The sequence below is a fragment of the Lepisma saccharinum genome, chromosome 26 (assembly GCF_977018435.1).
Source record: "Lepisma saccharinum chromosome 26, izLepSacc3.1, whole genome shotgun sequence".
Lineage (NCBI taxonomy): Eukaryota > Metazoa > Arthropoda > Insecta > Zygentoma > Lepismatidae > Lepisma > Lepisma saccharinum.
Window position 1 is genome coordinate 30,521,938 of NC_139254.1, and position 22,330 is coordinate 30,544,267.

A 22,330-nucleotide genomic window follows, 5' to 3' on the forward strand; every position below is an offset into this window, starting at 1 on the left:
GGTTCGAAAAATCTAGGCATTTTGTAAGGCAAGTGTCTATGGAAAATAAGTCATGCAGCGATTCATCTACCCAAACAGTAGCTTCAGAGAGACTTACGGGCCAACCAGCTGCTAGGAATCCCAGAAACAACTATAGGCAATCTGGAGCTAATCAAGAGAGCTATAGGCGACAAGGTAACGATCGAAGTTTGTACTTTCATAATAATAATCGAAGAACAAACACTCAAAGGAACGCTAGTAATAGCAATAATACAGATGCACCTAGATACAACAGGAATAGAAGATTTCAAAGTCCGACCAATACAGAATTGCGAGGTGACTCCATTAACACTAACTCAGAGATTTCAGCAAGGAACAATGGAAATTTCCGAAATGGAATGAATTCCAATGACATTAGTTTAAATCACGAATGTTCCTCAGTAACTAATGCTACTAGTGGTAGCCCTCCGAGAACATTAAACAACTAAGGCGGGGAAATGCGCTCCAATTCGCCCTGCCAAAGGATGACCACATGGAGCTTACTTGTAATTATGATCCTTACCTTTTGCATGTTAAGTCTTGTCTCGGTGACTTTAATAGAGTTAAATATTTAGGCGTTGATAAAGAAGATGTTTTACCTGTTGCATTTTTGCTGGAGTGGTTTGATTCAGAGCCTGAGTGGACTGTTACAGATAAAGGAACTCCTACACCTTTACTTGAAGCACCAGAAATACAGGGAAGAATTTGTGACTTGTTTCTTAATTGTTTAATTGACACTGGTAGTCAATGTAATTTGTTGGATTACAAGGTTTGGATCACTCTAAGTTCTTTATTACCAAGTATAAAGCTGGAATCAATAGAAGGAATTCAGTTGGTTTGTTTCGCTGGTGAGCAACGTATAAAAGTTGTGGGTTTTAAATATGTCATTATGCAGTTGGGAGATGAATTTTTCCACGTGGGTTTATATGTAGTTAAACAATTACATGCCGATTTGATCTTGGGAGCACCATTTTTGTGGCAGTATAAGGCTATAATTAATTATCGTATGTCTACTGTTGAACTAATTCATTCAAGTGGTAAGGAAGTATCAGCTCCTTTTGTTCCGAGTTCCACAAATAATACTTGCTCGCTAAATTCCGTAATTGAATCTTGTAAAACTTTGACATTTGAATCTTCTCATGTTAATGATTCTGCTTATCTAGCTTCTGAAGAAGACATCCATAACAAAGTTTATGGCAACGAATATTGTGAAGCTGGAGTAGCTGATAAGTTATTTAATTTATTACTGAAGTATCAAGATGTGTTTTCGGACAAACCAAAGGCAGCCAAGGTGGAATCTTATGACATACAGCTAGATACGAATGAACCTATAGTGGCATCTACGTACCCTATTCCATTCGCTAGGCGAGATGATATGGAGAAAGAATTAAAGAAATGGAAAACGTGGGGAGTAATTCATGAAAGTACTTCTCCATACCGGAACCCTCTCCACATAGTTCCAAAGGCAGGTGGATTGTGGTGTCCTGTTGTTGATTTTAGGAAGCTGAATGAACATGTAATTTCACCCATGACACAGGTTGAACCTATATCTGAACTTTTGCCTAGGTTGAGAGACACAAAATTCTTTTCGACGATTGACCTAACTTGTGGATATTTTCAAATACCATTGACACCTAGATCTTATAAGTTCACATCTTTCTCATATCGTGGTATTTTAATGGAATTTCATTTTTTGCCTTTTGGTATTAAGAGTGCTGTTAGTGTTTTTGTCGACAGAATGCATAAAGTGTTTGGCAATGATACTTGTTCATTTCTTATAGTGTATGTGGATGATATTCTTATATTTTCATCATCACTGCAAAGTCATTTAAAACATTTGGACTACGTGTTGAAAACTTTGAAAGAAGTAAATATGTCCATCAAATTATCGAAGTGCACATTTTGTAAAACTGAAGTGAAGTTTCTTGGTCACATAGTATCAGGTGAAACCATCGCTGTAGATCCAGAAAGAAATCTAGCAATAACTGAATATCCTACTCCAACAAATAGAAAAGCGTTATGAAAATTTTTAGGAATGGTAAATTGGAGAAGAAAATTTGTGGATAAGTTTGCAATGATAGCTGCTCCTTTATACGATTTACTTAGAACGAATAAGAAATGGGAATGGAATGAAGCACATCTCCAGGCATTTATACGTCTGAAGGAATTGGCTTTGTCTCCGGAGATGTTAGCTCAACCTAACTTGAACAACACTTTCCATGTAAATACTGATGGCAGTAAAATTGGAATCGGTGGAGTCTTATGGCAATATTCTGACGATGGTGAAACTTTGATTATCCAGTATGCGAGCAGAGTTTTGCGAGGTTCAGAATTAACATATTCTGTGCATGAAATAGAATGTCTTGCCATCCTTTTTTCCGTGGAAAAATTTTCAATATATCTATTGGGCAGACCATTTGTAATACACTGTGACCATCAATCACTTTCTTGGTTAAATTCAGCAAGATCGTTAAATCCAAGGCTTAATAGATGGGCTTTGAAATTGCAAAATTATGATTATACAATTCAGCATGTTAGTGGTTCTGCAAATACAGCCGCGGACGCGTTAAGTAGATATCCAATTAAGTCACAAAACAATTTGTTTCCTTCCACTTTACATGTAAACTGCACAGATATTGATTTACTTGAAGAAGAATACTTTTTGTATTGGATGAAAGTACAACAAAACGATGAATTATGTCAACGAATAATTTCTATGTTAGGCAAGGGTCATGACCATTTCGAAATTAAGGGAATATTTAAACTACATAAAAATATATTGTTTTATAGATCTACCAACTCGAATCATTGGAGAGTTTTTGTACCTGAAGCAGCTGTCAAGAAAGTTTTGTATGAACAACATGATTTGGCTGGCCATTTTGGGTTTTCTAAGCTTTATAAGAAGTGTTCTAAATTCTATTTCTGGCCTAAGATGAGAGGAAGTGTCAAGTCATATTTAAGTGATTGTGTGGAATGTGCAAGGACGAAACAAAAAACACAACATATTACCAAAGAGGAGCTTCACGTGATTTCTTACAAATTACATCAGTTCTTATCTTTAGACTTGATTGGTCCATTGCCATTATCTCAAGGATATCAACATATTCAGACTATTGTAGAATTAACCAGCAAATATGTTATGGCTTATCCTCTCAGGAAGGCTACAACTCGAGAAATTATCAACAGAATTAACTTAGGTTATTTCCATCATTATCCTATGTGTACAGTTATGTTAACGGATAATGGATCACAATTTAAATCCAATGAATGGGGAAAATTTTTGAAATCAATTGGTGTAAAGCATATTCTCACTTCACCATATTCGCCTCATGCGAATCCAATTGAGAGATATAATAAAGAGATCATTCGTTTGCTTAGACTCTTTTGTAAAACCAACCACAGATCTTGGTCTAAAGTTTTAACAAATGTTATAAAATTACTAAATTACTCATATAACGAGGTTGTTGGTTTCACTCCGGCTGAAATTTTTCTACACGAGGAAGTTCGAGATAAAATAACTTCTGTTATTGACTGGCCAGAAGAGATGAACGAATTGTCTTGGAAAGCTAAATATATTCAGTTAATTGAAACAACTAAACGTTCAAAATCTAGAAAGAAGATTCATTCAAACGCAGAAACCCCTACAATTGTTCAAGGTGATTTGGTTATGGTTAGAAATCATGCAAGAAGTTCTGCCTTGAACAAAACTATCCATAAATTGTATGACTTATATGTGGGACCATTTTTGGAGGAGGAAGTGAAGAACAATTTCGTGAACTTGGTGTCTTTAGATGGACAACAGATAAAGTGTAGACACAATTTACAAAATATCAAACCCTTTCACTGTTCATTGGAGAAGAAACACGAGTTGTTGTTGAATGTTAACAAATAGGTGCGCAAGGTTAACAACGTAGTTTTGAATTGATTGTCATTCTTTGAAAGATTTGTTATACTATTAAATGTTGTTTTGAATGTTGAATATTTTAAAGTTATGCAACTGTTCGATGTGTATATTTAAAATCTTGTATCTTTTTAAGCCATCAAAGTATGATGTCTATATTTTCTTCAACCCAGGAGGGGAGATTATTGTGACTGTCATCTTTTTATAACATTCACAATTAAGTTGTATTAATGATAAAAATCTTTGATAAGAAGAAAGACATTTCATTATCACTGTTACTGTTCTAATTATGTATTATGGGATATAGTGGAATATACCAATTCGTAAGTAGATTTCAGTATTTTTCTTTCTTAAAACAAATAATATATTTGTTTTATTTGCTAATACAAAACTAACAGCAACAAACACCACCAAATATTACATTTCTAACCAGATTTTCATTTGTGCACATCATTTTCAAAATTACCCACAAATTATTGTGAAAAAAGCAAAAGGTACTTACTGACAGGAAATATTAATTACGTATGTACAATTTGCTGCACAATGTACATAACAATCTTTTTCATGTTATCCACAGTCAAACTCCGTCTCTTGTCTGTGAGGATCATCTTATATGCTGAAAATGATCTTTCAAGAAAACATAGTGAGTGGTGAAAATTTGAATGCATAAATACAATACGTGAACTGACGCAAAGGTAAAACAACGTGGAAGTTTGTAATTTGGTCTGTGCGGTGCCAGACATTTAGGTTTGCTTAGAGCTTTGAAAAAACCTTAATGTACTTGGAGGGAGGGAAATAGACGGAGAGTATGTTTCAAACATGTTAGTCATTGAATGTTTCAACACCAAAAAGAGCAAATACCTACGTGTTATACAAAAATTCTGTATAACCTTAAATATATACCTATATAAATTCCTAAAGAAAGGTTTGATTAAGTGCATAAACCTAAAATAGGTTCTTACAAGTGAAATAAGTTATTTTAGGCACTATAAAACTTCATCAGTTGTTGCATTTTTTAATGAAACGCTGACGTAACTTGTGATTTCTTATTTACCTCTACAGGAAAAAAATATGTTACACACCTAAAATCCGAGGTCTAATTATGACTGACAATCGATGACACTCATGGACGTCACCATCAGGCGGGCGAGGGCTCGAGCACTCTGTGGAATAGTCCTAGAATCAAAGTTGCAAAAATTCCACAGGAAGGGATAAATAAAGGTCAGAGAGAGAGAGAGAAGCAGAATGAGACAGACGTAGAGAGAAAGAAATGTAAAGTGGAAGATAGGCAAAAGGAGAGACAGAGGAACAGCAGACGTAAGAGAGAAAGCAGAATAGAAACAGAGATACGAGAGAGAGAGAAGGAGATAAACAAGACGAGAAAGAAAAGAGACATATGTAAATAGAAAAAAATGGAAGACGATAGTTAGATAGACAAAATGAGGAACGGGCGATATAGAAAGAGAACACAGGAAGATATAAGAATAGAAAAAAGGAAGGAATTAAAATGGAACATGACTAGCCATGACCAACAATCAGAGAGATAAGTCATTTTCTTGGCTAACACAGAAGTTTTCAAGTTTTCGTAACACGCCCAAACCTTGTCCCACACAAATGCGGATAAAAATATGGAGACAGTAACGTATAACTTAGTAATAACAGCACATAAGGAAGCCAATTATCAAGTGGAATATCACCTGTCCCTGAACAGTAAGAATATATGTATATGTATATCCTTTAGCGCGACACAAATGAAAAGTCTCATCATATGGACACTGCAGCTCCATTCATAGCTGAGGCAGGACAAATTTCAACTTCATTTTTCTTCCTTATATTAAAAACACCACGATAAGACTTTCTCAGTATAAAGAGGAAGGATGGTAGTTAAAAATATCAAAAAATGGGAAAATCGATTGGGGTGTGTTTTGAGCTGTTCAAAATTGAAAATTGAACATTTGAACAGCGTGTTCACATTTTACTAAGTTTCAACATTTAATCATCTCATAATATGCTACCGTATATCCTCTTTACAACGAGCTAAAGAACACTTCTGTATCTTCATTCGTTCTCAAGATATACGTAATTGAAAAGGCATGTTGCTCTAAATTGACATTTTGAACAACCCTCATATACTACGTAGTAATCATTTTTCAGAAAAATCCTTTCACAGGTGTCGGTTTTGGAGCAAAGCAAAGCTATGTACCAAATATCATCAAAATCGGTGACTAAATGTTTGTGATTGATTTGCTTTATTTTACTTCGCTTTTTGTGCCACTTTTGGCTAATTTGCGAAGATGGGGAACAGTGATGATATGATGAAATTGATGAATGGACACTCACAAACATCCAGCCCAGGCCAGGGTTCGAACCCGGGACCCCTGGCGTCGTAGCACAATGTGCTAACCACTCCGCCACGGGGTCGGCAAAATCGGTGACTATAGGGGTCAACTCCTGCCTGATTTGACATGGAATGACCCAAGTATATACAAAAATAAAGCCTCCCTCTCGCAGAAAGGGAATAGAAGCAAGATAAAGAAAGAATGAAATAAAGGGACGAAAGTGAACGAAAGAAGAAAATATGAAAGAAGGGAGAAGAAGTGAAAGAGAGAGAGAGAGAGAAAGAAGAAAAGAGGGAGACAACAGAAGAAGAGAAAGAGAGAATCCCAGAAAAGAGAGAAGACCGGAAGAAACAGAGAGAGAAGGATTAAAGTTACAGGGGAAAAATAGAGAGAATAGAGAAAGAGAGACGAAAGAGAGATACAAATAGAGAAATAGAGAGAGACCATAAAATTCACATGCTCAGGACTTCATGTCTTCCGAAATGTTTGTTTTCTTCAAATTTGTTTAAAAAAGCTATAAATTAAAAATAACACCAAAAGATAAAAGCACTAGGAAAAATTAAGCACATGGTTATGCAAAATTTCTATTAGAAACAGGGAGTCGTGTGTTCAGTTCTAAATATTGATTGATTGGTTGAGTTGGTATTACAAGTCCACTTTATGGCTAATTGGGACTTGTCCTACAGTTTAAAGTGGGATTCAAACCACTATGTGTCTCCACCGGATATCGAAACCGGTATCCCTTGATTACAAGGAGACGCCTGTTCTAAGTATGTATGTATAAATACGTGTGTTGGGTGGGTTGGTGTGTATGAATACATACACACACACACACACACACAAAAAGAGAGTGGGGGAGGGAGGTTGAAATTTGTACCATTCTAATTAAAAAAAAAACATTCTTGCGTTCACTCCAATTGAGAAAACATACTGAAGTGAGGATGGTTAAATAGCATGGAAGATTCATATAGATGGTTTATCCTGAATCGAAGACTGAAGTAAGGCTCGTGCGAGACATGGTGGAGTATAATGAATTGAAATGAGTTGAGAGAGTGTTCCAATAGACGACAAAGCAAGGTCAGTGGGCCGCTCAGATGAAAGGAAAACGCACTAATTGGGTTATGAAGGCAGAGAGTTGACACTGAACTTGACCGCTTCGGGACGAGAGAGAGAGAGAGAGAGAGAGAGAGAGAGAGAGAGAGAGAGAGAGAGAGAGAGAGAGAGAGAAGGACGATGTAAGAATGGTGAGTGTCCGTGCATCGTCATATTAGGAGACGATCAAAGCTACCGTGGAGTCACATGTAGCCATGTATCCTACTTTCCCTTGTCGTCACCGAAGGAAACAGAGATTTTCCTCTTAATCAACTAGGTCCAAATGAGAAGGGAAGTCGTATGCAAGTATCACGTGCTGCGATTTACAAATGTCTACATGGCTTGAGAGCAGTTTGCTCGAATTGAAGAAGCCTCCCCAATGGCGCAGTGGTAGTGTCGTCGCCTTGTAATCAAGGGCACCCGGTAGAGGCACATAATGGTTTGGATCCCACTTTAAACTATATGCCCAGTCTCGATTAGCCATACTGTGCATAAAGTGGACTTAAAACACCAAATCAATCGAATTGAAGAAAATGCAGAAAGGTGGATATTCTTATTTATGAATATTTAACATTTTCTGATTTTGTGTATGAGTGCGACAGAGGTCTATGTCGATACGATTGAGTAGGCTCATAGAATTATATATAAGTGATAGGTTGCAGCATGGTGCCCTTCCTTCAGTTGAAAATTTTGTCACAGGAAAATCGCGTACTGTAGGTAGAGTTGTTGCTTGTTGCGTCACTCATTATAGAGGATTAGCGCCAATAATAACCCTTCGAGACCATTTCCCTGGTCGCCTCATTTCCAGCTCAATCATTTTGCCATCCAAATTGCCGGATCTAGCCCCACAGGACTAATTCTTGTAGGGTTACCTAAAGAAAATGGTGTATACCACAAACCCGAAACAACTGCTGAACTCAAGGGAAACATATAGAGGAAGATAGAGGCCATTTCGGTCGATTTGCATTGCCACAGTATGACTTCGAGAACCCAAGAATATTCCCCTCAAGATGTTGCCCATGTATAGGATGTTATATCCAAATTATGAACAGTGTTGTAAACTACCGGATCTTGGTTTGTTACGTGTTACACATATTATTTAATACGTATATGTACTTCTTTCGTTCCTAGAAATTTGCATTTTAAATGTGTACCATCAATATGGACCACCCTATATAATAAAATAATTTCTAAATTGCCCTTTACTTTTGTAATGTAATTACATTAATTGTAATTAGGTATAATTAACTATCATTTTAAGAATGTGACTAGCAGAATCAATAAAATAATATTATAGCATACAATCATTTACATTTACAGCAAAGTGCTTTTACAGCATATATGCAGATGACATCATCAATAAAACTTTCTGTTGTTTCCTCGTTCCCCTCAGTCGACACCTTCACACAAGAAGCGTATCCTGATCCATTCAATTTCTTAATTAAGCAGTTACCAAACGGACGATAATTATTAAATTATAATTTAAATTCGTTCATTATATATACTTTTAATTATAAAGAGAACTAAATCAGTGTAATCATAGGAAAGGAATAACCTATATTGTGGGGGAGGGGAGAGTCACACTTATTATGCCACTAAACACATACTATTTGGGCTCAAATAACACTTATTTGTCTATTTTTCTTATTTTCTGGTGAGGCGGATGCGTCCACCAGAGTTGGGGAAGGCGTCCTCCCACATTGACCCCTTCCGGTGCCGTCACTGATTAAAGTCAGCGATTTTGTGACCATGATAATTGTACTGAAATGCTTATAGCTAATATATACATACCTTGGACAGCCAATCTGGTATTGCGTATTAGTCAAAGTATTTTCAGATTGTATGCAAAAGTAATTTTTATCAAATTCGGCTCAATATAAATTTTCAACGTCTTTGGATTGACTGTTCATCTCCAACTGACTACATCATTTGTACTGACCGCCAAGATCTCCCAAAGTTACACCAATGGATTTCTTTTTTTGGTGTTTTGTGAAAGACTTGATGATATGTACTACCCACCTCTGTACCTTATGACGTACATTTGTATGTAATTACATATTCTTTTCCTTTCTAGATACATACCTTGTCAACTAGTTATGTAACTCACATCATATTGCATAAGTTTTATGTTACATATTTTTACATATTTGCCAGGATATTACATATTTTATATATTTGCTAGTTTACTTTACAGAAAACAACACATTTCGGCATTTTTTTCCTATCTTGATCCTTTTCCCTATATGTTCGATCTCTGAAACATGATGAAGAAAATTTGTATCTCATGTGATGTCATATTTTCTAATCAATGAGATGCATAGTGCTTACGGTCACCTAAAATTGACTGCCAAGTCAAAAGACAGGCAGAAGACAAAAAAAAAGAACAAAATTACTGGAACTGTTATTTATCGAAAGATTCTGGAATTTCTCCCCCCCCCCCCTCTTTTCTGGTTACATATTTTCGTTTGGCTTTTAGCTTTAGACAAAGCACGTAGAAACTTGACATCGGTGGACAAGAAAGCTGCTTTCCTGTACTTAGCGAGTTACACAATATGTTCTCTTGTACAAAAAGTACAAAAGTAGCTATGCATATTCATTCGATTGTTCTTTCTGTAAAATCTTTTTTTACAATTTGTTTGCAAATTTACGAAGAGCTCTCTGGTTTCTTAAATATGTATACGTTGCTGTGCTTTTTTGAGTTTATAAATTTCATGCAAACTTTAATTTGAACAACTTATGTCTTTAAAATTACATTGAATATGTTCAAATAAAATAAATATGTAGCAGAATTCTTTCAATTGCTTGGATACTCGATTATTATTAAGATTACATATTCCTTGATACTAAATATTTAGCTACATATCCTTTTGATAATTCATATTTAGGTACATATTTTATCAATTATTGTTACATATTTATGTACATATTTTGTACTTTGATATTACGTAAATATCCGGGCTTTACTTATGAGAACTCACAACTGAAGTAAACACATAAGTCGATCAGAAGGTACTGAACACGTGAGGGCTCAATTTCCATGTAACTTTGACGTTTGTAAGGTTACCTGTGAAGTACACAGAGAGAACATGTAATTGCCAATATTAGTATATTCTTTGATGGGCCAACTTTCTTTGATATCTTTTTTATGCAAATAATTTTAACTGCTATTACAATAAAGTTTAGATTTGTAGACTTCGTTTTGAATATCCTTGTATATTCGTGTTTTATATCTAACAATCGAGCATACGTACATTATTATTTCTGGTTCAAATTCCACCATGTAGTTCTCCAAAATTCTGTATTTTGCTTTTAGAAATACAGTGAAAAGAAGTTATATGCGTGCAAAGATTGAACATTTAGCAACAATAAGTAAAAAGAAACACCCTGTCACATGTCCTCCATATTGTATTTTATGCATGTACTAAACTGTCCATAAGTAAGGTAGGTGAACCAATGGTGGTCCCAGTTAAGCTTCTAGGGCAATTTACAAGTCTCCAGTGAGAAATAAATTTCTGAAATTAAATAAATAACTCCTATAACTAATTAAAAATGGGTGCCAAATGGATATTTTGTAACATTGTTTCTAACTTTATTTTGGAAGGAGATTTACAGAAGCGTTACATCTGTTCCCAAGGTGGCCCACGGCTTATAGTTGACTTAGAAAATGATGCTTGTGCTCAAGAAAACATATTTATTCGTGTTTATTCACGTTCTACATCTAATTAGAGAAAATTGTTGCTGTCAAGCTTTTGATATTTGACGTTCATTATATACAGTAACGACGAATAGCCGACCTCCGTGGAGGACTGATCTGTACAGTCCTAAGCCAGCGGTTGCACAATAAATTATGGCTGACAGACTGAGACAGTTCGTTTTCTGCGTGGAGCATCTGAGGGACTAGGTATGTTAAGGCAGTGCCACTTGTTAGCTGTGTTAAATATTAATATGCTTTTCGTAATGTGGGCTACTTTGGGAACACGGGCTATCATTGGTTCACCTACCTTATAACAAAATGTCAATTCACTCAATCCGTAGTGATGTTTTAGAAGTAATTCAAACCGAATCAAAGCTTCCATTTCTCACGCAACCTTTACCCTTTCCTTTGAATTGGTAGCAATTCCTCCTGATCCCTGGGGTCAAGTGAACGGGAATTCGTGATTTACCAAAGAACGTATTGTGTCCACGCAGGGAAGAGAGAGATTCTATCTGTGGGGAAAGGTCGCTGGCCGAAAGTTCACGCGGAACAACGATTTCTGCTGTTGTAAAGAGAAAGGTCATTGTTACTGCTAATCATTATGAATATACTATCAGGTTAAATTGTAAGTAACCTTCGGTATGGCGTAACATGGGACCTAGCTATTTAAAGGAAAGGGGTGGGGGTGGGGGGTTGAAAAAGTTCATCACATAAGAAAGAGTGGACCACTCTTTCTTAATAATTGCAATATTTGCAAAATCATGAAACTAACTTCGCTTAGGTGCATATTGATATGTAGCTTTCGATATTTTTTTAAAAAAAAAATACTTGTCTATTCAAAAGTTAACAAGTTCACTAGAATAATTAAACACGCAGTAAACTCTTCCTTGTGCAAGAAACACTATTTATAAGCTTAAAGAAAGCTTTGAACCTAAATTTTGCCCAAAATATAAGTTTTGCATGATTAATGAAGGCAACCAAGTATGATTTACAACACATAATCAGGTTATACCGACTTCCACTAAAATTTGTTGAGAGTCAAGTTCGTCTAATACTTTCGAAATCAATATCATGTATTCGTTCAATACAGAGAATAGCAAGATTGCGAAGTGTTTCTTTTCTAGTTGTAAGGTAGATGAGCTAAAGGTGGCCATAGTTAACCTTCTAAGGCAATTCACAAATCTCCAATGAGAGATAAATTTATGAAATTTTAAGAAATTACTCTTATAACTAATTAACAACATGTAGCTACTATATAAATATTTTGTAAAATTGCTTGTAAATTAAAAATAAAGAATTTAAAAACCGTTACATATGTTCCCAAGGTGGCCTACTGCTTGTAGTTTCTTAGAAAATGTTGCATGTGCTCCAGAAAACATATTTATTCATTTTTTAATAATTTTTTTTCAGAAATTGTTGGTCTCAAACTTTTGATTGGTGACATGCATTATGTACAGTAACGACGCATAACCGACCTCCGTTGAGGAGTGGTTACTTACTGACCATGCAGAATGATTTCCCCAAGCTTTCATCTCTTGGCATTTTGTATTTGAGTTGTCCTAACACTGGGGAAGATTCGTGGAAAAAAAATATTTTTCTTGCAGTATTTAATTCTGGGGTTGTAGTAAAATTTTAGCTAATTCCACCCTAGTAATTGTCTTCGAAATATATAAAATAAACATTTCCGAAAAAAAACATATTAATAACATTTAGTGATTCATGAGAGTCTGTGCAAATTTAACATTATTAGGAAACAATAAAACGTATTTTAATGTGAAAAAAGTGTAAATTTCAGAGGCGAGTGTACGCCATGGGCCACCTTAGGAACTCGCCTCTGGACTACGTTTTTAAACAAAAAATAGGTATCATTCCTTTGACACAAAATACATTTTTACAATGTAAGTAGGGGATCAAAAAGATAATTAAGCGAGCTTTCAAAATATGTATAAACTATTAAAGTTCGTTAATTTCAAGGACGTACACACATACATTTCTTACTAACCTTAAAATAACAACGACAACTAATCTGCTCGATCCCTGTCACAATAACTTACACAAAATGGCTGCTGGCAGTCCGAGACAGTCACCAGAGGGGGACTGGGTAAATTGGTGTAGTGCCATTTGTTAACTTTTTTAAATACTAATATAATTTTTGGGAAGTAGGCCACCTTGGGATCTATGGCCACCTTTGACTCACCTACCTTAACCCGTTCACTCTGCTGTATTCACAAGGACTGGCAAGAATATTTCGTATATCTCATTCAAATGCGGAAAACATTCAGTTAAATGATGTTCCACAAAAAGTAAGATCTGGATTCAAACTCATCATCGGTGTTGTTATTTACCCCTCCCCCCCCCACACACAGCCAAACATAAGAAAAGGGTTTAACGGGTCCAAAACCATCGCGTTCCTGGACCGTATTTAAATTGAGCCGGAAAAAGATTCCTGAATCGAATTTGAATTCAGTCTGAAGAAAGGTCCCTGGACGTATTTAAATTGATATGGTAGAAAGGTTCCTTGACCCAATTGAAATACTTTACAGATAAGAAAGTTCTTTACGGTCCAGAACCAATTTATTCTTGCTGATTTTCTCTCCTGGACCGGAATTAAATTTATTTAAAATTCCTGAACCTTTAAGAACCCTGCTTTTAGAGTTACAATAAAACATTTCTTGATAGATACCTCTGTCTAGTAGACATTTTAAAATTTCTCGGCATAAATGGAAGCGAGAATATGGATAGAACACTTCTTAACATCGAATGCCTACTCTAAAACCTACACCACAGTGCCGAGTGATTATTTTTTACTGAAAAACGGAGAGCGTGTGTGAGAGAGTGAAGATGAAACAATTGCAATTTGTGTAATTTGTAGGTAACCATATTAAAATAACGAGTACAATGAAGTCATACTAAAAAAGACAAAATCGTCAATATCTATGAGAAAGAGAATATTCGAGAGATAGCCGACCAGTTTGCTGTGTGAAAGAACAACGCAGACCAGTGACAGTTTAAGAAATGAAAAAAAAGATATGCTTAGATCGTGGACCCAAAACATCTAACTTGAAAGTTGATAATTTGACTTTGAATTATTTTTTGTTTGGGGCTTTCCCGATGTAGTAGTGGTAATCCTGTCGCCTTGTAATAAAAGGGTCCCAGGTTCGATACTCGGCAGAGGCACATACATAGTAGTCTCACTTTAAAATGTAGGCAGGGGAAGAATGATCTTAATCAACACACATTATGTACACATATTATATTTCATCCATATTTATAATAGTAGCTATTAAATATGAAATAAATTACTAAATATTTAAAATTAAATTATTATTAAATACACAGAAAGGAATTATTTTTTACATTAGTAGTGTAAAATACAATACAACCAGTGCGAGAAAGTATGAATCCCCCTCAGGCAGATTTGCCTACACTTAAAACAAGCTCAACATTGAAACCAATAAGTAGCTGACCAAGGCAGTTTATTAAAGTAAAAACACTTAACACGTAACGTTTCGACCCTGTATCAGGGTCTTCCTCAGACGAAGAACTAAACTAAAATGATGAAATAAACTACACACAGAAAGATTTCATACACATAGCAGGGTCACAAGCCACACAACAACAAATCAAATTGACAGTCCTTATCTAGGAAGATTTCTACAAAGGAATTAAACATATCACCTCCTGACAGTTGTTGACTAATGGGTCTACTACACTGACAGGTGATTGGCAGGTCAAGATCAGCAAGAGTCTAAGAACCACCTGCTCACCACTCCCCCACCCCTCCTGCCTTTCTGGTTATGGGTGAATACCTCCTCCTCTGGTCTTCTTCTTTTCTCTTCTTTCTTCCTTCTTCATACTTCTTTTTTCTTCATTCCTTTTCTTCATCCTTTGAACTTTCTCTAACACACTCTTCCATTCCTTGTTTATCTTTTCCCCAATTGGGAAAAGCATTATAGGAGAATGGGATAGTGAGAGAGTGGTACAAGCGCTGGAAACCATTTGGGACAATAGCTACAGCAGAGTGGGGAGTAAAATCATCAAGATTAGTGAAGGTCTAAATATAGGCTCTTGCTTGAGCCCTGTGCTGGCGGAATTAGTTATGAATGAATGGGAGAAGGAAGTGATAGTGAAAGGAGGAGATAAGTTAAGTCTATTTTGTAGATATGTGGATGATTGTTTTGGGATATGGAAAGGAACAAAAAGGCAGCTGAGTAAGCTTGTTAAAGATGTAGAAGATGAGAAAGCAGGTATATTCCTTGAGCTCGAAACGGAACAGGAAGGAACATTAAATTTCTTGGATATTGAGATGAAAAAGAAGAGAGGAATGGGGATAGTGGCTACATGGTATCAAAAGAAGTGTTCGGCAGGAGTGTTCTGCCACAAAAGAAGTGATGTGGGTGATGGGACTAAACGTAATTTTATAAGGAATATGGAAGACCGAATAAAGAAGATATGCACAGAGAAAGGGGAAGAAGAAACCAAGATTAATAGCCTGTGGGAACAACTAGAAGAGAATGGCTATGAAAAGAAAGACAGACACAACATCAACAGAAGAAGGAAAGAGATAAAAGAGAGAGGACTGGAAGAGAAGGAAGAAAAAGAAAAAGAGATATGGTTTGGTATAAGAAGTATGGGCGATGCCACAGAGAAGATATGCAAAGTGCTGAGGAAAGTGGGTATAAGAACTTACAGGAAGGGAGGACGCACTATTTTAAGTATAGCCAGCAAGAAGAATGAAGAAAAGAGAGAGGAGGAAGAGGAAGGGGTTATCTACGAGGTGAAGTGCAGAGGATGTGAAAGTGTATATATAGGGGAAACGAAGAAGAGACTTAAAGACAGGTTAAAGCAACACATGGATGATGTGAGATTGAAGAGAGACAGGAATGCCATATTCAAACACACTAGAGAAACAGGACATGAAGTTGAATGGGATTCGGCTAGGCGAATAGGAAAAGAGAAGAGAGAACTAGTGAGAAAATGGAAGGAGGCCAAAGAAATAGAAAAGAAAGGAGAAGACATCATGAATTGGAATGGAGGGCTCGAGATAAACAAGGAATGGAAGAGTGTGTTAGAGAAAGTTCAAAGGATGAAGAAAAGGAATGAAGAAAAAAGAAGTATGAAGAAGGAAGAAAGAAGAGAAAAGAAGAAGACCAGAGGAGGAGGTATTCACCCATAACCAGAAAGGCAGGAGGGGTGGGGGAGTGGTGAGCAGGTGGTTCTTAGACTCTTGCTGATCTTGACCTGCCAATCACCTGTCAGTGTAGTAGACCCATTAGTCAACAACTGTCAGGAGGTGATATGTTTAATTCCTTTGTAGAAATCTTCCTAGATAAGGACTGTCAATTTGATTTGTTGTTGTGTGGCTTGTGACCCTGCTATGTGTATGAAATCTTTCTGTGTGTAGTTTATTTCATCATTTTAGTTTAGTTCTTCGTCTGAGGAAGACCCTGATACAGGGTCGAAACGTTACGTGTTAAGTGTTTTTACCTTAATAAACTGCCTTGGTCAGCAACTTATTGGTTTCAATATGGAAACAAGGCTTAATTATATTACAAGCTCAACATGCCCATATGAGCTTCTTGCTCAAGTGTGGAACCCTGTCTAATCCAAGATTTTTGTAAAAATGCCCTCGGGAATTTCCCGGGAAAGTATGACCCCCCTCAGATTGATTTGCCTACACTTATAAAAGGCACTTCTGTGAGATTGTTGTCCATAAATTTGTTAAAAATATGCCCCTCTTGATATTTTTTTTTGGCTACACTTAAAACTAGGCCAAACGTATTAACACACACCCACACCCACACACACCTACCCACACCCACACATATTTACTTCCGGTCCACTTCCGGTTACTTCCGGTCCATTTCCGGTTATTTCTGTAGTAGATGGAAAATGCCGGAGCTGGATCGCCCGGGCGAGTTGTAGCCTTTTATGTTGTATATTTTAAGGTACCTTCACGATAAAGAGATTTTGCATTACATATCAGCTAGTATTGTGAGAGTGGCTGAAGAGTGTGGGTATGTTGTTGCAGTGCTCCTCATATTTTTAAAAAAACACAAAAATATAGCAGATTTGCCTACACTTAAAACTTGCTCAACATGCCCATATGAGCTTTTTGCTCAAGTGTGGAACCCTGTCTAATCCAAGATTTTTGTAAAAATGCCCTCGGGAAGTTCCTGTGAAATGATGAGCCCCCTCAGATTGATTTGTCCACACTTACAAAAGGCACTTCTGTGAGATTGTTGTCCATAAATTTGTTAAAAATATGCCCCTCTTGATATTTTTTTTGGCTACACTTAAAACTAAGCCACCCACACACACACACACACACCCACACACACACACACACACATATTTACTTCTGGTTTAAGTTCAATTGGACACCAGGCTCAACTTGTATATCTAGTATTAAAATAATGTAATTCTTCTAGAATTGTTCTGTGACTCTCTCATTTCTTACATCATAAACATATGATTTTTCACCTATGAGAATAACACTACATATGGTGTCATCAGGGAGTGTATCGTGGAATTCACAGATAATTTTAATGTTTGTCCTGTCATTAACTACAACTTGTTTCCTTTTTGAAATGTTGATGACAAACATGGGTCTCTGTGCTTTGAATTCATCTGGTGTGTAATACATGTCAGTATTGCCAGTAGTGACCCTTTTGTATGCTGTAAATGCTTCATATAATTTAAGGAAATCATCCTTGGACATGTCTAAATTATAATTTTCTCTAGGGAATACCTCATTTCTGCCATTTTTAAGATATATGTTCTTGATGTTGCAGTTATCAAATCTACTTGAATTTTTTTCCTGATTATTGTGTCTTCCAGTCTGAAACAGTACCACCACAAAATCTGGCATGTCATATTGTATACTGGAGAATGAATTTGTAGCATCAAACTCATAATAAGTACCAGCGGCAGGCTTCTGTACACATTGATATGTATAAAATTGTAAAGGTACTTGTGGATTTTTTATTATATCTGCTTTGTATTTAAGAGCATAACTGGCTTCATATTCAACAACTGGGATTCTTAGCTCCATAGTCTGAATAATGCATTTGCCTTCATCAGGTAGGGTATTAGGCAAAGCTTCCCCTGTAGAGTTTAATGTGCTGTACCTCATCAAAGCATTATTATCATTGGCAGCTCTTCTAAATGTGATTCTTAAACCACCCTTCCACATAATATCTTTGTAATCTGAGAAGAATCCTGGCAACAGGCGCATAGGGAACAGCACTGTGTGGCTCTTAGATATAATTTTATCACCAGCCTCAAATCCACCTATTTTGTAGTAAGAAGCCTCGGTTTTGGATAATTTTAGTGTGGCCAAAGCTGTGGAGGTAATGCCGGGATAATCCACTCTGTTTATAACAACACCATGCTTTCTGATCTCAATTTCAGAGAACAGATGCGGCACAAAATTGTCACCAATCTTATATTTGAATTTGCCGGATAATCTGTACCATCGAGCTTTACAACATCAAATTTGATGTATAGATCTGCTCTGTGGGGGTGTATAAAGCCATCCCCTACATCAAGATCAACCTCAATCTCTGTGTTGGGTTGATTTAAATTTGCGAATGTCCTCCTGTTTGGGGGGAATGATTGTAGCTCATAACTCTCAATATTTTCCATTTTTTTCTTGTATGTATTTTTATTTAAATATTAATCTCTATGATTGCAGTTGTTGTGGCTCCAGCAAAATCAACTAATTCTTCTTTTTCATTAGTGACCATCAACTAAATGTAATCTATTCTATTATAGCACACAGGAAAATGTAATGTTGGTGATGGAGTGTAGATGATGGGCTCCATAAATTCAGAATTAGGTTTAAATGTTGCAATGATGCCAGTTTGTTTGTGAGTGCCTATGCCATTTGATTTGGTGATCATACCCTCAGCCACATTACAGTGAATATTCAGAGTCTCTATGGCTAAGAATTTAGGTATATTAATAGCAGTGTGTTTGATGGCTGGTTCAAGTTTTGTGATAGCCAATATTTGATCTTGATTGGTCTCAGTGTGCCCCCAACAAAAAACTGGTAATAAAATTGTGCAGGGGCACACTGAGACCAATCAAGATCAAATATTGGCTACAAACACAGGCACACCACTACCCCACCTTATCAATAACAAATGCTGACAACAAACCAAAAATCACCAGTGTAGAGTTAGAGGATTTTACAGATCGCAATACATTAGAAACATCTTATGCTGAAGATGATGGCTCTCTGGAATTTCATATACAAATAGGAGACAAATTATATTTAGAAAATCCTGTAGTATCAGCTGCTGAACACCCCATAGTTGCAATATTCTTGTTCTCATATTATGTCTAGACAAATTATTGTTGATGAATTACACAGACAAGCCAGACATAATTATAAGAGACTGCCAGTAGTCAGAAAATGCATAGATGATTTATGGCAGTGCGACTTGATTGAGATGGCAAGTGGACAGCTGAAAAACTTAGACAAAATCAACAAGGGCTACAAGTATCTACTCACTGTCATAGATACATTTTCAAAATTTGCCTGGGCTGTGCCACTCAAATCCAAGACTGGAAAATGTGTTACAGAAGCCTTCAGGACAATCATCAATCATAGTGGAAGATCACCGCGCTATTTGCAAACAGATAATGGCAAAGAATTTTATAATTCTGTGTTCCAACAATTTATTAAAAGCCAGTCAATACAACATTATTCGAGTTACAGTGATCTCAAGTCCTCAATTGTAGAGAGATTCAACAAAACCCTAAAAAATCTTATGTATAAACAATTTACACTTCAAGGTAATTATAAATGGCTTAATATTCTTCCAGAACTTCTACATAAATATAACAACTCGGTCCATTCCACAATGAACATGAAACCCTCTGAAGTAACTTCATCTGATGAGCAAAAATTGATCAGGACTGTTTATTATCCTAGATACCAGCCAACAACAAAAAAGGCCAAATACAAGGTGGGTGATCAAGTAAGAATCAGCAAATATAAGCACTTATTCAAAAGAGGCTTTACAAGAAACTGGAGCACTGAATTATTTACAGTGGTTCAAGTTAAACCTGGGACCCTTAACACATATATAATAAAAGATCACCGAGGAGAAATTCTCAAAGGCCGATTCTATGAAGAAGAACTCAGCAAAACTAAACAGCCTGACACATATCTCATAGAAAAAATCATCCGCAGAAAAGGCAACAAGTTATTTGTCAAATTGCTAGGACTTCCAGAACACAGCTGGATCGATGCAGACAAAGTGATAATATGAGCACCTGGGATGTTATAAAAAGGCTGCCAGAACCTGAACAGCATATTAAGAGAAATGGCAAGTTGCTGCCTGAAAATATTAGATGTCTTATTGTTGGGCCATCGGCTTGTGGTAAAACTACACTAATGATTCATAATTTTTTATTGGCACCCAACTGGTTAGACTGGAAAAACAGGCACTTGTATGTCTTCTCTAAGAGCGTGGAACAATTAAAATATCAGCAGCTGATGAAGCTATATGATGGATTGGATATTGCCACTTTTGAATCAGATGTTATGCCACTTCATGAATGTCTCGAAAATTCTGTTGTTGTGTTTGATGACATTATACTGGATAATCAAAACAAGGTTAGAAATTTCTTTACACAGGGCCGACACAAAAACATAGATTGCTTCAACCTGGCACAGACTTTTTCAAAAATACCGAAGCAGCTGATCCGAGACAACAGCAATTTTATATGTGTGTTTCATCAAGATCATACCAACCTCAAACACATACATGATGAATATGTAGGTGGGGACTTGAGCTACAATGATTTTTCCAAGTTTTGCAGTAGGTGCTGGAATCAAAACAGTTATGGGTTTGTCACAATTGATATGACAAGAAAACCAAATAGTGGCAAATACAGAAATAAAATCAACAATTTTCTAGACATTGAAACATATATAAATAACCATGAAAAGGCCAATCATTGATGATCTTAAATTAAGAGATTATCTTGTAAAAAGATTTAAGGGATGGAAATCACAGAACCGAGGAATTTATGAACAACACAAACAAACAGAACAGCCTATTATTGATGCCATTAGTGAATTAGGTAAAAATATCAAAACTGTTACAGAGCAAAATCAAAATTTGATCACAGAGCTTGTACCTGTAGCTGCAAGGAACATATTAGATTATCCAATCACCCCACTTTCCAGTATTCATACACCTAGTCCTGTTGCTCCTCGAAGAATTGAAGCTACTCTGGATCCTATTGAATTGGGTCTTCTTGCTCAAAAATATTTAAGCACACCTAAAGACAACAAAGATGAGGTTTTTGGCTTATATGCTGACACAGAGCGTGATGGTAGCATCATACATAGAATTGGCAATTTCAGAGTAACATTTATGGGAGATGATCTCATTGTATATTCAGAATCTCATCTTGGAGAAAAAGGTGGTTTTGTTAAATATCCCGGCACACCTGGATTGTGGGAACTGATGACTAGGAAAAGGCCTGGCAGCTATACAGATCAAGATTATGAGCATTACAAAGAAATATTAATAAAATCAGATGCTCTATACCAGAACAATGATCCCACACAAAAAAGAGTCAAGTCTAGCAGTGGAGCAAAATACAACAATTTAATCAAGCCCATATGGTCACAAATTAAGACAGGCAGTGGAATCAAACAATACAACACCCTGCCTAAAAAATTTGTCTGGGTTGATGATGTCAGGAAACTTGTAGATAGGTTATTGGTGATAGCTGGGGAGGAAAATGCTGGCAACCACAATTTTTACAATGAAAAGGTTGGAATTATGGACATGATAAGCACCAAATTGTCTAATTTTATAGTAAATGACACTAAGGGCATTGGATATCTTATAAAAATTATTAATACTCTACCACCTAAATTTTGGAATATTTCTGAGGGCCGGGGGTTGGTTAATGACATTATAAACAAGCTGCCATTTGAACTACACATTCCAGGCTATCAGTATTGTGGTTCCGGTACAAAATTAGACCATAGATTAAACAGAGGTGATCCTGGTGTTAATCCCCTAGATGCTGCTTGTAGAGACCATGACATAGCATACAACACACATTCTGATCTTGACAAGAGACATGTTGCAGACAAGAAGTTAGAAGAGGCTGCATTTGGTAGATTTGTAAGCAAAGATGCTTCTTTAAGTGAAAAAATAGCAGCATTGGGAACCACCATAGCTATGAACACCAAGCAAAAACTGGGGTGGGGGCTGTGAATATGTATATAATAAACCTAGAATGAAGGCCAAG